The sequence below is a fragment of the Rhinolophus sinicus genome, chromosome 6, assembly GCF_057876585.1.
Source record: "Rhinolophus sinicus isolate RSI-liver-muscle chromosome 6, RSI-T2T, whole genome shotgun sequence".
Taxonomy (NCBI): domain Eukaryota; kingdom Metazoa; phylum Chordata; class Mammalia; order Chiroptera; family Rhinolophidae; genus Rhinolophus; species Rhinolophus sinicus.
Window position 1 is genome coordinate 52,767,183 of NC_142506.1, and position 19,155 is coordinate 52,786,337.

The following is a 19,155-nucleotide window of genomic DNA, read 5'->3' on the forward strand; positions in this document are numbered from 1 at the left end:
TATTTATACACAGTGTATATAAAATATATTTACTCAATGTAAAAAGAAAATAAATACGAAGAATTTGTCAAAAAGTAACATGTACATGTTTGAACTCAACCACACTAGATATTGCTATTTCTGTGGTGGTTACTCCCCGCTTTATTTAGATTTCCACTTATGTTTATTTTTCCCTATCAATGTGTAAGACTTATGCATATTTATGTCTTCCCCCTGAATAAGAAAACAATCTCTTAGTATGTTTTCTGGTCTCTTCTTCCTCCACCCTCACCTCCTGGTAGTTGCTATTGTCTGGAGTTTTTGAGTCTGAAATATTATAGATATTTTTGGCAGCTGGCAGGCGAAGCAGGGGGGATCATTGCACATTTTTAAAATAATACTGACTTTCCTAGTATCTTCTTTTAATTTATTGAGAAATTATTTTTGAAGTATACATTTTTTGGTTTTCAGTATGTTCACAAAGTTGTGCAACCATCACTGTCATCTAATTCCAGAATATTTACATCACCTCCCCAAATGAAACATCTTATCTGTTAGTAGTTACTCCTTCACTCAGCCCCCAGCATCATTAATGTACTTTCTGTCTCTGTGGATTTTCCTATTATGGACATTTCATGTAAAGGGCATTATATAATATTTGGGTTTAAGACTAGGTTCTTTCACTTAGCTTCTTTAAAGGTTCATCTATGTTAAATCATAAATCAGTACTTTATTTCTTTTTATTTCCTAATATCTTGTTGCTTCTTTCTGGATTAACTTCCCTTCGTAAAGTGTATCCCCCAAGGAGTCTTGCAAAGAGACATACATCTGTGGCATACATTTTTCTTAGACCCACTATGCGTCATAATATCTTCATTTTTGTCATCACATGTAAATAAAAGATTGGCTGAATAAAAATGTTTAGGTTCAAAGTTCCTTATCTTTAATACTTTGAAGATATTTCTTTACTGCTATCAAGAATGTGAATATCAGTCTGGTTCCTTTTCCTTTTAAGGTCATATGCTCTTCCCCTCTGTGAGTTTTGTAGCATGTTCTCCTTAGCTTTGATGTTTCTAAATTTCACTATGATGTGTCTACTTATGTTTTTGTCCCCACTCTTTTTTATCTTGTTTGGCACTGGATGAGACCTTCAATTTAAACATTCTATCTTTCTCTAATTCTGGGAAATTATTTCTTTAAATATTTTTCTCCTTATTTATTTGTTTCACTTCTTTAGAGACTCCTATTATGCAGACAATGATGGTTTTACTTCTGTTTTCCATGCCTCTTAACTTTTTTCTCAGTCTTTCCTTTCCTGATGCTTTCCTTGACCTGATCTTTCAGCTCATTAAATCTTTCTTCAGCTGTATCCATTCTGATATTTAGTCTACTCACTGAATCTTTTACTTGGAAAATTATTATTTCTTTTTTCTGTATACAATATTTCTAATAGCTTTTTCTTCAAAGTCGCTGTTCCTCTTGCAGATGTACAATATCCTTCTTTATGTGGGGGCTATTAATTATGTTCTTTAAGATTATTGTTCTGTCTTTCCCATTACTTTTTCTTTCTCTGCAACAGTTGTTTTATTGTTTTTCTCTGAATTTGCCTTTTCTTCTGTTGGGACACTCAGCTACATTGACTACCAGTGTTTGCCCTTGGGGGAGGCAATGAGAAAATCTTGCTTGTGCTTTCCAGGCTAGTTTAGGTCTGGAGGGTAGGGCTGCTCTTCAAGGTAAACAGACCCTTAGATTGCACTCTTGCTCAACCACTCACTGTAGATGATGTCTGTTTTAGGCATCATCTGTGCCCCAGAGAATTTCCCAGTGCTTCTGTCTTCATAGGTGGATGACAAAGAGAAGGTGTGCAGACTCCTACCAGCCTGCTTGCCTCTCTGCCATGTTTCCTATTCTGGTGGGTACTGATACTGCCCTCATGTTATCTTTCCAGAGCCACCTTTCCTAGGCGCTGGGCTAATGTTGCTGCACAAAATTGTCTCCCCAGAGAAATTCAAATGAGGGAAACAGAACAATAGGAAGGAAGGAATCCAGTGGCTCTGGCCTTCTCCCACTCCAGACCACACTCCTCCCTTGTTAATTGTTGAGCTCGGCTCTGTGGTGCTTAGGCTTCAGCCTCTTAATCTCTTCTTTGGTGTGTTCATCCAGGATTAGATTCAAGGGAGTCAACATCCCTGGCTACTTTGCTGTTTTTCAGTTTTAACATATTATCGCTGTCTTTCCAAATATGAAAAAGAAAAAAACATTCATTTGACTTCAACCAAGGCTATTCCAACATTTGATTGGTAGGGCTTTCAGAGTAAAATGTGCAAGCCGTTAGATTTTAAGTGTACTTTAATAGCTTTTATACCAAAAGAGACTATTTCAAAACTCACTCAATGATCTGACTAATATTCTCTCTCAATAGAAACCTAGACACTGAGCCCAACCAGTAACTCTGCTCTCAGTCACACAGGATTCAGTTGCTTGGTATTTGGCCCTCAACTTCCAAATACAGAAAATGAGAGCATGCTTGTGAAGACACCTGTCTCTACAATTGCCAGCTCCGATTTCTAAGAGAATTCATTAATAACATCATCAGAGAGGGTGGTTTTTGGTGGCGGGGAGTACATTTGAACAATTTTCTTATTCAAAAAATATTTATTGAGCACCTAGACTGTTTTAGATGCTATGCTAAGATCTTCATAAGGCATTTTTTTATGTGAGTGATAACCAGAGTTTTAAAGTATAAACTGATCATGTATTTCATGACAGTGAATGTATAGTCTGAAAAAACAGTTCTATTATCTTCTTGTTGTATTAAAATTCTAGTTTGTACTAAAATTTGCATTATGTTATCCATAAAACTTTGTTCAATGATACTTTGATGGTTCAAGAAGTCCTGTATCAGAGGGATAATTATTTCCTTAGACTATCCCTTTAGACTCTGGTATAGAAAAAGTTGGCGTCCTGGCAGGGGGGACACAGAGCTGAAAACAGAGAATCAGCAGAGGTACTCCTAAGACAAGTACTGGGGTAGGTGCTGTTGCCCAGATGCAGCAAAATAAATTATCTGGAGAGCTGATTAAAATACAGATTCTGTGACCCTTCTAAGAGATACTGAACTAGTGTCTCTGGGCTCGGTGGCCTTGACATCTGGAAAATTATTGGATATGTGTGGGTCTCTCCCATGATCCCATGGCAGACCAGATGGGAGCTGCCCATGTGGGAAGAAGGAAAGGAGGGCCCCAAGGGATAGTCAACCTTGGAGGGGCATAGGAGCCATTATAGAGAATTAAAATGTATTCAGAAGATGGCTGAGTTACTACCATGTTTCCCGAAAATAAGACCTAGACAGACAATCAGCTCTAATGCATCTTTTGGAGCAAAAAATTAATATAAGACCCAGTCTTATTTTACTATAATATAACACCTGGTCATATACAATATAATATAATATAATATAATATAATATAATATAATATAATATAATATAATATAATATAATATAATATAATACCGGGTCTTATATTAATTTTTTCTCCAAAAGACGCATTAGAGCTGATTGTCCAGCTAGGTCTTACTTTCGGGGAAACAGAGTAAGTAGAATCATTGTCTGCATAGATTGAGAAAAGGAAGCCAAAAGTTAGCTATGGGATGAGTGAAGCCTAATAAAATTTAATTTTTTATTAGAGCCTGTGTCTGTTGTCATGACATGAAGACTCCTTCAAGATTCCATTGGTGGATGGAGAGATTATTTTGTGAAGTCCTAAGGGGAAGGTGACCTACTCATTTACCTATTCATTCATTAATTTATTCATTTAGTTGGAATTAAATGTGGCATATTCATTACTCAATAAATATTGAGGGTCTCCTATGTATCAGGCATTGGGTGAATATGGAGATTGGAGAGGTAGGCAGAGATCAGACTGTCCTGAGTCAGGTGAAGTTTTGTCTTTGTCCTAAAAGCAAAGGAAAGCCACTGAACAATTCTAAGAAGGTATGAACACGATCAGATCGCATGCTGAAAGACCACTGTGCCACAGTGTGGAAGAGAGATTGGAATGGGATGGGCATGGCTGCAGGCAAGACAGATGGGAGACTATCGCAGTTTCTAGATGACAGGCAATAGTTTGGACTGGGGTGGTGCAGAAGTAACAGAAAATGGACAGATGCGAGAGATAGTTAAGTGGTAAAATTGCATTGGTAGGACACAATGCTAGATTTAATATGGGGAGACAGAGGTGCCAGGAATCACTCCTGGATTTCTGGCTCGGTCATGGATGACGATGTTATTCACTGAGAGAAGGAACACTTGGAGAAGTTAGGCTGTGATGCTTATAGTTAAGCCACGTTCTCTGGCTACTTCTGCGCCCCTGTTGCCCCTCATAGACCACTTTGGTTACCTCTATGTACCCCAAAAGGGCCACTTTGGTTACTTCCACAGAGCACTGACTCACTGCTCAGGGCCCTGCTGTAGAGAAATTTTTTTCCTAACTAGTTGACAACCAGTATGGGAAGGTTATTAGGTAAAATAACTGGGAGGGGACATGAAATTACCACCCCAGCGATGTTGGGAAGGAAAGAATCTGGATGGTTTAGTCTCGGAAATTCTTCAATATGGTTACTAAGCCGCTAGTATCCACCTTTCTGGTTTTGTAAGCCCTTCCCCCATACATTTATCCGAGTTGCCCAAAAAGCACTACTTCTTTTGAGTGTCCTTTCTTTTAGCTTTTTCTGACTCCTCTGGAACTTGTGAACAGAAAAATGTCAAAAAGGCAGGCAGAAGACATTATTCAGCCAGACAATGATATTTACTAAGCCCATTGTGTACACAACACTCTACTAGTTTTTTGAAGAGATAAAAAAGAAATGCCTCTGAGAAAAGAAAACGTAGAAGCAAAACACCTAGGTAGCTCATAAACTGCACAATCAACTCTTAACAAACTAAGGGAAGTGTGGCTGATTATTGGGAGTTTCCACAGACAGAAGCTGGGCGCTCAGCAGAGGCAGATGACTGTTTTAGAAAGAGGTGCTGGCAGGCTGCTTGAAGCTACTGAGAAGTATCGAGGCTGGAATTTTATAGACTTTGGCCACTTCTCTCCCTCTCACCTTTTCACTGGAAAGGACCACAAAAACTCCCAACAAGGCAAGCAAGCTTCTGATCTAAATTACAGAAGTTATAAGCACATCTTCCTGGAAAACATGCCCTTTGTAGGTAATTTTAGAGAAAATGAAATCAATTCCTCTGTCTATTGGGTGAGTTGTTCACAGAGAAAACTACTAAAGTAGAAAAGAATGTTTAGAAAATGTTACAGTGTAAATTAAGGAGGTAGGCGCTTTCCTTCACTTTGAGACTCAGAAATAAGAAGTCGATTCACATATGGAATCTAGTGCCTCATGATTTTCTGAATAATGTCATAAAACTGTATGGGGAACAATGTGGGAAACTGACATAGGGGTTTGAACGCTCATTTCCTGGCTACCTACTGTTTACCTGAGTCAGGCACTGCAGGAGCTTCCTAGCCATTCCTTCCCTTAATCTTCTCAACAATCCTGTTGCGTGGGTATTGTATTCCCATTTACAAGATTCAGAGATATTGGTCACGTAGCCAGTACAGGACAACATCAGACCCCAAGGAGTTCTGTTAGAGTCCATAGTCTGAGATATTGTTTGCCTACTGTTCTCAGTTCCCTTCCCACCCATTGGCTTTTTTTTCTTTTTCTTTTTTTTTTCTTTTTTACCTGTAGAGACTTACTCCACCTAAACTCCATGAGCTGCACAGGGAGGTCCCGCGAACTTCTCCCCCAGGAGACACCAGACACTCAGCGCAGTGGTTTGAGTGTGGGCCCTGGACCAGCAGCCTTGGTATCACCTGGAACCTATTAGATACGTGTGTGCTCAGGCTTCACCCCAGAACTACTGCACACGAAACTCCGGGCTGAGGCCCAGCTAACTGCATTGTGACAAGCCCTCCAGAAGATTCTGGGGGCACCAGTGACTTAGAGGCCTCCCTGGGGATCTTTGCTAGGGCGTTTCCAAGAAGTACTCCGCAGTGATTCAGGAAAGGGACCGAGAAGTCTCCAGGGCTCAGCTGTCCATGGGTGGCAGAGCATCTCCCGGGGGACTGCAAAGAGGCCCATGGTCCTGAATTGGGGAGGCCAGGCCTGCAATCGATGCCGGTAATGCAGGAAAACCTCCGGGAGGCCTTCAGTTTACAAGCTGGTCTGGCCTTGGCTCTCACTGAAGGTTATAACATAAGCTGGCTGGTTTTTCCTCACCATCACAGGACAGGACATAGCCTACCCGGGGCTCTCTTTGTCATATTCCCCTGGAGGGGAGGGGAGGCTGACACTGTGGAGGGGAGACTTCCTCCAGGCTAATGGGAGGAGAGCCCCAAATCTGAAAGTGTTGTGATTCCACACCTGGGGAAGGTGTGTCCTTGCTGCGAACCAGCTGGGGAGCCAAAGGTGATAATAAGCCAGAGGAAAGAATCCAAGCAGATGCCAACAGAGAAGGGCAGATAGGGATGTTAATGGCAGCCTGCGCGAGAGGGAGCTGAGTGCCGAGAGGGACAAAACGTGGCATGAGTGCTGTGGTCTAGGAGCTGTACATCAGAATCATCTGGATAAAGCGATAGCTGTCAATGCCCTTCTAAGTTTTCTAAAGCTCCTTGTCTAGCCGATTGCGATGTAGCTGACCCACAGACCACTACTTGGAAGCGACTGCTGCCTTTTACAATATGACGAGAGCCAGGAGTGGGGTGGGGGTTACCTAGGAGTCCTGTGTCCTTGTGTTGTAGTTACAGCTTGAACTTTTTTATTAGTTAATATATTGGTTTGGATGTTTCCACAGAGAAGGCAAAGAGAGGGTTAAACCAGATAGAAGATTCCGCTCTCTTTTATATAAAAGTCTGAGCTGGCACTAGGCTCCACTCCACAGGGGTATCCCAGCGGCCCCAGCTCCTTCTCTCTTGTAGCTTGCCATCTCTTGGAGTGCTGTCTTCATCTACATAATCAAAACTGGCTCATAAGCCCCATGTCAGTGTCCCAGCCCTCGGGAAGAGGGGAAGGGGGAGCAGAGTGCATTAGTCAGCTTGGTCTATTGCAAGGACACCACAACCGGGTGGCTTAAAAAACAGACATTTAGTCACAGTTCTGGAGATCAGGCCCGCAGGGTCGGGCCCTGCCCAGGGCTCCCTCCCTGGCTTGTAGATGGTCACTTTCGTGCTATATCCTCACACAGTGGAGAGAGAGCTTTGGTCGTTTCCTCTTCTTGTAAGGGGCCTACTCCTGTCACGGGGCCCGACCCTCATGACCTCATTTAAGCCTAACTGTCTCCCAAAGAAGCTACCTCCTAATATCAGCACAAGGGGATGAGGGCTTCAACAGATAAATTGGGGGAAGCACACACATTCAGTTCATAACCCAGGGCAAACAGCTTTCTTTTAATGATGTAACACAAAAGTTGCATCACTTTTACTCACATCCCTTTGGCCAGAATCTTTTTATATGGCCATATCTGTTGCCAGGGAGGTGGGGGAAATACAATCTTTAACTGGGTAGTCATTGCTCGGCTAAAATTTGGGGAGTTTGGTTATTAAAAGGAAAAGGAGAGAATGGATACTGAGAGTTAATCAGATGTCTTTCCAAAGGGCTTGGAGTCACTATACCTCTCTTCCCCTGGCGAACACTTTCTGTCATTATGCTCCACCTCCTAGCCTTCCGTTGCATGCCACCCTCCTTCCTTTATGCACTATGACATTACGGCGGTCTCTCAGTGGCTGTGACCAGGTCTGTATGTGCCACATGCGAAGTCACATTTCATGCTGCCTAGGGTGGGGTACAGGGATGAGGGTCAGGGTCAGAGCTCAATAAATGGCAGTGGGTCCTGCATTCATTCCTAGCACCTGCTCATACACTGATTTAAGACACTTCCTTGGATTCTTACCGTAAGGATTCTCAGTTTTGTTTGTTTGTCTATAGGCTCTCATTGGATCAGTACATATTTACATACACTTCCTACATCATAAACATCAATGTCGCCACATAATAAAATCCAATAATTAATCTACAGTGCCTTACCCATCAAACATTCTCAAATTGAATGGGAAAATCATTCAACAAAATTTTACAGATTGTGGGCTATGAGACAAGCACTATTTATGGTTGAATTTCTAGCATCTAACACAAAATAGGCATACAACGAATATTATCTGAATAAAGGAATGATTAACTGAGGATTTGGAGATGGAGTAGACTGTCAAAGAGTTCATCATTCAGTGGGGAAAATGAACACACAGGCAAGACCTCGTAACACCGCTGTTGGAGTCTTCCAGGTGACCTGACACCACTTGTCCCACCGTGCCACACCAGCTTCCTAGTGTATGTGTGTGTATGTGGGTGTGGGTGCATTGTCCATCCAGTGGATCTGTCCACTCACCTCCCTGCAGGTGTGCTTTTGAATGAGCTCATTCTGGCCGTTTCTCAACAGCAGTAGTGTTGATATTTTGAATGTGGCCCTTCTTTGCTGTCCTATAGGACATTTGCTTTGTAGGTTATGTAGCAGTATCCCTGTCCTCTACCTACTGTATTTCCCCAAAAATAAGACCTAGCTAGACCATCAGCTGTAATGCGTCATTTGGAGCAAAATTTATACAAGACCCAGTCTTATATCATATTATATTATGTTACATTATATTATATTATATTGTATTATATTATAAAGACCTGGTCTTATTTTACTATAATATAATATAATATAATATAATATAATATAATATAATATAATATAATATAATATAATATAATATAATATAATATAATACAATATAATATATAATACAATATAATATTTTTAATCCAAAAGACTCATTAGAGCTGATGGTCCAGCTAGGTCTTGTTTTCGGGGAAATACGGTACTTGATGCCAGCAAAACCCCTCCTCCAGTTGTGACAACCAAATATGTCTGCAGACTTTACCAAATGTCGCCTGGAGCGCAAAATCACCCTCTATTGACAACTACATCAACATCCCTTCTGCAAGGCATACTGCAGATGCTAACAGAGAACTTGTACAAGTCCTTGAGGGTGAGTCAACCCTTTTCTCTCAGGGAAAGGTTTCCAACTCATGCAGGAGGTTGGACTTCTCACATGGTGAAAATATGCATCTTATTCTTAAACTTCCTCAACAAAATGACAACTTTGCCTCCTTGCATCTGGTTTTAAAAGATATGGTTCTCACTGTAACCAACAATCCTAAACCTTTGCACTAAGGCAGTGGTTAGAAGTTCATTCGAGAATTAACGAAAACTGGACACTGCCCGGGTTCACTCTGGATGTCTGATATTTGAGAGGCAGTTAATCAACATGTTTGACCTGCAGGCACAGTTACTCACAGACTTGACTATGCATGACTCATCTGGGGAGTGTCTCCGAGTACTGTGTATTTCTCCAAGTACCATCTCTGTGTGACATTAGACAATCAGGAAGAAAAGCTCTTGGGTCATATTATCACAACGCTGTAAAGAATGCCTTCAATATGCCACAACTTAATGCTATATGTTCGGACTTTACAAATAAACTTGGTCTAAAATATGTTGTTTGTATTCAAAGTTCACCATGGACTTTATCCATGGTGACATGAGATGTCCCTGTACAAGGACACGTGATGAATTTCTTTTAAGGTTTCGTTAAGAAAACTTTTTCTCCAAAAGAGCTGTGTGTATATTTACATATTTTGGTGGAAGATGAGGCAAGGGAATACAACTAAAGGTTTGTAATCTAATGCGTGTCCCTTTTTGCTTTAGTGTCTATCAGTCTCTACTTGTGTTACCGGGTCCTGTGGGACTTGCTCCCAGATGTTCTGCTGTGTCCAAACCCAGGACCATGGATGCCCAGTTTGGTGGGGCATTGGAAATGACTCCTCCATACTGAGGGAATCTGATGTCATAACTGAGCTCCCTTATGAGCATTTAATTAGATCCCCAGCCTGCATCATAGTTGGCCTTACTATCTCCTGCCCAGGTCCTGGCTGGGTCCTTGGTCCAGTTCCTCCTGGGACCAAGCCTGCCCCCAACCTCAGCCTGGCTGCCCTTTCACCTGCTTCTTGCCAGGTCCTTGTCCTGCCCCTTCAGAGTTGGATCCTCTTTCTATTACCATCCCAGCTGCATTCCAAGATTTGCTGACTACCAGGAAGCCTCACCCCTGATATCCACTATCACCGGAAATCATTATGGCCTGGAAGTTCCAACAAACCAGAGAGCAAGAGTGGTACCATTTCCCTCACAAATCTATCTATCTATCTATCTATCTATCTATCTATCTATCTATCTATCTATCTATCTATCTATCTATCTATCTATCTATCTTAAGCAACTGGATTATGCTATCTCGGAAAAGTTCCAAGATCTGAAATCAGTGAGCTGGAGACCCAGGAGACCAGTGGTGTAAGTTCCAGTTTGCATCTGAGCCTAAAGGCAAGAGAAAACCAATGTCCCAGCTCAAAGGCAATCAGGCAGAGAGAGACAGCAGTTCTCCCTTACTCATCCTTTTTGTTCTATTCAGACCTTCAGCAGATTGGTTGAGGTCTCCCACACTAAGGAGGGCAATCTGCTTTACTCAATCTACTGATTCAAATGTTAATCTCATCCAGAAACACCCCCACACACATATCCACAATAATATTCAACCAAATGTCTGGGCATCCCATGGCCCAGTCAAGTTGATATAAAATTAACCATCATGCTCTGCTTTCCTAAAAGCTCCTGCCCACTTTCCCTGTGGGTCACTTTGGTTCTGGGAATGCAGATGGCTGTCAGTAGCTATGGCCTTATCAAGTCTTGCCTTCTCAGGATGCCCCATAGGAATAATTTCTCTTCCCCAATAGATCGAACAAGTCTTAGAATTGAGTCCTTTTTGTTCTAATTTGCCTAGCCTAAGTCACATACCCACCTCAGGAGCCAGGGATGGGACCAGTGCCACAAAACCCATGTGGACGGAGTGGGGAGAGGGACCAACACAGGGCAGGGAAGACCCCAAATGTCCGCCTGAGCACTAAAACAGGACCAAGCTTGCAGCCTTTCACAATTCAGGCCTGAGAGGATGTCCTGGTGAGTCCACCCAACGCTGCGTGTCCACACGCTGAGCTCAGGCTCACCTGAGCCCTAGGGAGGCTCCTGGATGGACATCTGAGCTGCGTGTGGCCCTCCTGGCTCCAGACCTTTGGTTGGGACAGGTCACTTCACTTCCATTTGCTCCTTTACTGGCCCCTCAGGTGCCTTCCTTTTCTCCTTTCCAACTGTGGCTCCAGCAGCCACCTCTCCAGTCACTCAACATCCCTCAAGTTTTTCATACACTGTCCCCAACCTATGGCCTAGACTTCCAGATGTGGCCACGCAACACTTGTGCTGACAGTGTAGAATGTGTGAAATCTGGACACGACACTGCTGGTAGCCAAATGTCATCTGCTGGGTTCATTAAATGCCGCCACACATCTCCATGTAGAGAAAACAAGAACGAGGCAGAGACTTGGAGATTTGAATCCCACCCTAATTCCTTCTTTTTGGGTTCAGTGTGGGCATATCCTGCCTCTGGAGGACCATAATGGGAAGTGTTGTCTTAGCGGCCATGACCTTCCATTATTTTTAAGTAGCTGTAGCCGAACAAAAGACAAATGAAAACTTTCTCTGCCTGACATTGAAAAAATTACTGGCATGTCATATGGTAATTCATTAAAGAATTCTCATTCATCAAAACAATTCATTTTTGTTTGAAGAGTCTGAATAAGCAGTTTCTTGCTGATTTCATTGTCAGCCTTTCTAGCCACATGTCCTAGAGAGCTCCAGTCTATTTGTCGTAATTTTATTCCTAAATATTAAGAGTTTTGGGGGGCATATATGGAATACTTTTAATCAAATGGGACAATTTTACTTCGATACCTCTGTAAAAACGCGTTTTTCCCTTTTACATGCTTTCTTTATAATTCTAATACCCAGGACTTGAATTTAATCACTTTTTTTTTTTTAGATGGAGAGATACACACCACGTAGAATGTTTCTTTTTTGCAGAAATTGAAATATACCTGGTTGATTTGAATCCACTGTTGAAATGAGCAGGGGAAACTGGTTTTAAAAGAGCTAATTTAAAAAGATTTTTTATAATAATATTCCAAACCAGGGGGAATTGTTTTTTTAGAGTTTCTTAGACTCCGTCACCCTGATTAAACTTTGTAAATGTGTATTTTACAAAATCCTTCATCATAAAGTGCATCTGGTTCATTGTCCACGTCAGTTATGTTTAAGCACCAGGGAAAGATAGCTGTTGGATTTCCCCAGTATTTTTTTCTCAAAAATCTTTAGTCGGGAGTATTTCCCACTAGCTAATTTGTATTATTCATCCAAAAGATTTTATCTTTTTAAAGACTCCGTTTTCCTTCCTTCAGCTCATTCTTTTGTAGCCCCAGTTTCTTCAGTCGCCTCTTTCTCTTACCTCTCACCATCTTTCTTTTCCTCCTCCTCCACAGAACAGGTTTATAAGATCAAAATGCTAACTGTGGTCACACAGGTTTTTGAAATGGGTGAGTACGTTGGGAACAAAAGAAGGCTGGATGGGATTTTGGGAAACCTGAGACTCCTCCTCCCCCGACTAAGGAGAAGGTTGCCACCATTCAGCTCCAGCTAAGGGTCCTCATCAGCAAATTAATTCAGCATGAGATTTGCCAGATCTCACAATTTTAAGAGAAGCCAGAAATCTAGATAGTAGTGTAAAATATTCCAATTGTAAAAATGGTCACTTAAAAAAATATATTTTTATTAAAAAAATAATTTTATTAAAAATTTTATTAAAAAAATTAAGGGCCGGCCTGGTGGCTCAGACGGTTAGAGCTCCATGCTCCTAACTCCGAAGGCTGCCAGTTCGATTCCCACAACGGATGGTGGGCTGCGTCCCCCCTGCAACTAGCAACAGCAACTGGACCTGGAGCTGAGCTGTGCCCTCCACAACTAAGATTGAAAGGACAACAACTTGACTTGGAAAAAAGTCCTGGAAGTACACACTGTTCCCCAATGAAGTCCTGTTCCCTTTCCCCAATAATTTTGAATTCTGCCCCTCCCCCACTTCCTCAGTACTTGGCACAGAGGTTTGCAGTAACTTGGTAACTATCTAGGGAAGGAGAGCCCATCTCCTCCCTAATGGTTGTCTCAAGCCTTGGGACCGCTCTTCCTGGGAGAGAGTGAGTTCACCTGGGCCCTATACTTTGCCACGAGCCTCCAGACTTGGGATGTAGTTGGTTGGGGCAGAGATGGCTCTGTCCATTGAGACTGGAAAGAAAAGAGAGGCTGAATTCTAGTCTCCATCTGTCTACTTCTCCTTTCTTATTACTTGTCACTGTCCTCTCAGCCTGTTAGTCCAATTCCTCCACTGCCACTACCAATACCAGGCAAGGCTGGATGTAGGCTTGTCGCTGTTATACACACACACACACACACACACACACATTGACACAGGCTCACACACATCCACACACAAACACGTGCACACAGACTACACCTCCATCCACATCCACATCCACATATACTCCCACCATTTCCCGACTGGTTTTCTTCTCCCCTGCTCTTGATGTTCATTTACTTGAATTTATCTACAAAAAATGTGGTGTGTCAGAGATTTCTAATCCTGGAAAAGGACTGAAAAAGTGGTATGCGCTTAATTGCATCAATACCTTAATTAGTTCACAAATTTGGACAGAGTTAACTTTCTCATGATAAGTGTACCTTGGATTTACATAGTACTTAAGTTTTTAAAAGCATTTTTACAGTTATCTCTTCCTTTTTATCTTTGCAAATTAACCCTGTGGCTCCAGTAGTGAGACAGTATCATCCCCTGTTGATAGATTAGGAAACTTCTTTCCGAAAGGCTGAGACTTCCTGAAGCTGAGGATCAGACACATGAGGGTCTCCAAAGAAATTCTGACGTCCAATACTAAAATACATTAGTTGACATGTATTTTTACTGAATTGCATCTCTTTTCCTGTGATTTCTCTCTTTGTAACAGAAGTATCATTACCAACGGTATCCATACATCTGATTAAATATTTATAGTGTCCTTGACTGTGGTGCCCGATTTTGGGTCTGGTTAATCTCACCATTTGTCTTTATGATGCTCCTCAGCCAGTCAGTAGGAGGTCCAGGACCAGTATTCATTTCCTGAGAAGAATGATGTGCTTGTTTATTCTATAATTACATCAGGCCAAGCAACACAGGAAGAAAGGTAAATGTGACGTTTTCAGGCAACGTGCCTGTTTGTACATACCTTGCTAAAATTTTTAAAAGCACTACACAGCTAACTTATTGGTAATTTATGATCTAGCAAGATCTTGTTTTGGGAAGCTCTATCAAGTAGGATTTTTGGGTTAAAAAAAAACCCCAGGAAACCCAAGTGAATTTAGCTTTAAAAAGCATATTATTGGGGGGGGGTTAACTCAGTTGGTTAGAGTGTGGCACCAATAACACCAAGGTTGCCAGTTTGATCCCCACATGGGCCACTGTGAGCTGCGCCCTCCTTAAAATAAATAAATAAATAAATAAATAAATAAATAAATAAATATTTCCCCATGGCCAAAATTGGAACAATCTGAGCAACAAAATAAATAAAGTGGTATTGGATTATAACACAAAGAATAAAATAAATCCACGAATCCATACTGATATAAGTAAATGATTGAATAAATAAATAAATAAATAAAGGAGAAGGCACAAATCGCCTGTGCAGAAGAATTATAAATATGTTATGTAACTAGTCCACCCTCAAGGAGGGGCATGTAATTCCTTGCTCCTTCAGTTTGGGCTGCCAGTACTGATGTCCTTCCAAAAGAGGACACTATGCAAAGGGGGAAAACAAGTTTACAGTGGAAAAACTTGACTAGTTCTACCCCAGGTATGTGATCAAGGTTAGTATCAACAAGGATCAGTCCTGTTGATACCATGTACCCCTGATATGATGTGATGAAAACAGCACTTTCCTTCTGTGGTCTTCCTCTCCCAAAACCCGTAGCCCCAGTATAAACATAAGAAAAACATCAGAAAACTCCCCACAGAGGGGCATCCTACAAAATACTTCTCAGAAATGTCAAGATCATCAGAAACAAAGCAAGTCTGAGGAACTCTCACAGTCAAGAGGAAGAGTATGTTGGGAATACAGGAGACACTTTAGGGCATCTCCCCAATCCAGACAGGATTAGTAATGGCAACTGTATATGATAATGATTTGCCTAGTCTTTCCCCAAAGGGCCCAATAGCCCTTTACTCAGGTGATCATAAGGAGAGAAAAGGGAACAGCCAGACATTTCCAGGATTATTGGCCATGGGGTCTGGGTTCAAATTGATGCCTGGGGATCTGAAGCATTGTCATGCTCCTTCTGTTAAAATAGGGTATGGGGGGCCGAGTCATAAATGGAGACCTGGACCTGGACTGATTAATAGGGGTCCCCTGGGCCCATAAACCTACCAAGTGATCATTTCCTCAGTCTCTGAATGTAGAATTGGAATGGACAAACTTGGTCATTGGCAGAACCTCACATTGAATCCTTAGTTTGTGATTTTGTGGAGTAATAACTATTGTAGTAGAGAAGGCCAAATAGGAAGCCTCTGAAACTCCCCTCCCAGCCAAAATACTGGATGAAAACAATATTATAGCCTAGAGAGAATATTAGAGATAATTGCCACCCATAAAGACCTAACGTATCTGGAGGTAGTGGTTCTAATCATAGGCCTCATTTAATTCACCAGCCTTGAAAGACAGAGGGAAGGGGAAATCCTCCTCCACAGGAGGAGCTTTGGACTATGCACGTGATCATCTACTTTGGAGGAAAAAGAAGTGGCCCATGCAGACACTCATGGCAAAGTTTAAGCCAGAGACCTGGAAGGAGCAAGACTGGAAAGGAGAGTGACGAGGACGCTGGGGACGGGGCGCGTGGGTAGAACTATGGGAGTAGCACAGCGAGTGAAGTCCCTTATGTCACTTCTTCATGCCCACCAGAGAGCACCTACTACAGCCAAGGTACTGAACAATGAAAACACAAAACGATTCACTGGCTGTTGTCAGCCAGCTTCTATAAATGGCTACCCAAGCGCTGGTACAATTGGTACATAAACACAGTAGTTACTACCACGGGGATGGAGGCTACATATGGGCTCGCCAGCGTGGGCACCCACTCATCAAGGTCGTCTTAGTCATTGCCACTGAAAGCCACAATGACAAATGCTGAGCCCCAACTGGAATGCCATCCCTCAAAGGGTCCAAACAGCCATTTAGTGGGAACTTAGTTGCATTGCACCCTATCCACCCAGAAGGAGAAGTGATTTATCTTGGTACATATGCCAGGTGTGGGTTTAGTTTACAGGGTCTAAGCTACTACCTGAAGGCCTACAGAGTGTTTGTTCCACAGACACAGGAGTCATATGATGTTGCATTAGACCAAGCAATCCATTACAGCAAAGGAGATGCAGCAGGAAATATGTGACCAAGGGCTTAACTGGTCCTGTCACATATTGTACCACCTAGAAGCTGCTGGCCTGAACGAGAGAGATGGAGGCGTCTTGTAAAGGAGCAGTTTAGTCACTGGCTTGAAGATCATTCCTTGTAAGTATGAGACACCACCCTCTAGGACTCTACGTCAATGACCATCATATGGCACTGTACCTCCAGTAGGTAGAATACACAGGTCTGGGAACCAAAGCTTGAAAGGAGGAATAGCTCCACTTACTATCACTCCCAGTGATTCAGTAGGGGAATTGGTGCTTCCCATCCCTCCCACGCTAGATTCCGCAGGGGTGAGACGTTTTGGTTCCAAGAAAGGCAATGCTTCCACCAGGGGGCAGAGCAAGAGTCACTGAACTTGAACTATACCTGCCACTGGGATCCTGGTGTCCAGAGACTACCAGGCAAGGATGAGACAAGGCATCCTGGTGGGAGTAATTGACTCTGATCATAAGGGGAGGTAGGGTCGCTGTCATACAAGGGGCAGAGGAGAAATTGCTTGCCACCCAGGTAACTTATGTTGGTGTCTGTGGTATGTGGCTCAGGTTTGCCCACCAGGTAAGCCATCTGTGTTAGCAAAGGTGCTAGCTGGGAGTGAGGGGCATATAGAATGGGAGATGAGCAGCATCTGAGTTAGTCCTCAGACCAGTGACAGTCACTGGGGCTATTGTTCACCACACTGATCTTCCTCTTGAAGTTTCTGCAGGAAAAGAGACCCATGAGAATACTAGAGGCATGGCTCCCAGATGAGGGGAAGTTACCACACAAAGTAGGACTGGACTGGAGTCCGTGTGGTGGTTCACCACCAAGAGCCCCCTTAGGACCCAGGCACTCATCTCCCCAGCCTCTAGCCAGCTAATGGAGTCCCCAAGCCAAAGGGAGCTGCTTCAGCAGGCCTATCCCCCGCCCAGGGGCAGCCCACACCTGATGCCTGTTTGAGGTGAGGATGAAAAGGCCCAGGGCCCTTGCCTCAATTCAGTCGCACTCAGAAGGTGCACCCCAGCTTCAGAGCACCCCATGTAGTTGGCTGAGGTCTCTGTTGTGACCTCACCAAAAGTCAATTTCTTTTGCCCATTCCTGTTCCTCCTTCACCCCCTCACAGGTGTGGGTCCCATGCCCGCCACTCCCCCCAACTTCCTGCAGGCCTTCTCAGTGGGTTTCCCAGGGTACCTTAACCTCAGACAGCCTGAGACTGGATCCACAATAGATAAATAACAAAAACAGAACGAACATTTCTGGTTTCATCAGAACAGTAACTGCAAGCTTTTCAGGGTTGTGTCAGCCTAAATTGGGACATTTCAGGTGAATAATGAAGAATGATATTTGCAGTTTACCATTTTACAAAATTCTTCTAACGGAGGCCCAAACATCTGAATACTGCACACCTCCAAGTCCCAGCCCCGCCGGCCACCCCACTACCCCCATGTGTGCAGAAATCATTAAATGGAACAAACAACTTTGGTTCAGCAGTTCATTGTGCTGCACACACAAAAGCAGAAGCCAAAACAGAAAATAATAACAAGAAACCCCCAAAACCCCAAATACTGGGAAGTGGCACCTTTCCAGCCATTCATACAAACATCCATGACTAACTTATCTCTTTTTGTAGAAGTTACGGATTTTTATATTTAAACACTGATCACAAAAATTGACTAGTAGAACCCCAGAAAAGTTTAAGGAAAGGTTCCATTTTCATCACACTTCTGTCCAATTCTATTTTCTGTGATTGTGATAGAAACTAAATGTTGAGGAGAACAGAGAAAAAAGATATTCTTCGGTTTACATGATAGGCTCAACGGGAACAGTTATTTCAAGTTCACTGCTAGGTAAACTAGACTCAGATTCGAAACTTGGCTTTTGTTGGGTGATGCATATTTCAAACTTTTACTTTTTTTTTGCTGACAGAACCTTGTTTTTTTCTCTCATTTTTTTTTTTTTTTTTCCAGCAGGAAGGCACAATCATTCTACAATACTGCCAAATATAACAAACATCTACAGATGGGTTGGTCTGCAGCTGGAGGCTTTAACTTTGTAGTATTTATTTGAAATATCCAAGCCAGCAGAGCAGGGCTAGAGCACAGTGGGCACAATTCACAATGTTTTGGCTCTGGAGCAAATAGCAGTTGAACTTAGTTTTTTCAGCTAAAATGGAATTTATGCCGATGTGCTTTGCACTAAATTCATTAAACAATTACATCCTGGTGCAGTTTTCACATTTTTGTAAAGAATCTGCATAAGCACTAATTAGATCTAAAACAATGTTACTGGGCAAATTACAGCGCCGATGGTTAGCCTCGTCTTGCGTTCCGCATCTGCTTTGCAATGATGAAGATAATTTAGGTGCACGCCATACAAATGCCGGTTTTTGTTACATTTAACAGAAATATTTATTTAAAACATACTATAGATTAATTGATCATGCAAGCAGCTTTAAAGAGCCTCCAAATGTTTTCTCACGGACATTTGGTGGTAACATTGAATATGTGAAAATACGGTAGCTGAAACTTCTCCCAATCGCTAACTGGCACTTCCTCAGTGAGGTTTGCTATTGAAAGGCAACTTTGCATTTCATTTGGCTTCAAGTACAAGCTGGGCTCGCTGAATTACAGCAGTGCCTTTCAGAGCACGCATTTGACGTAAAGGCAG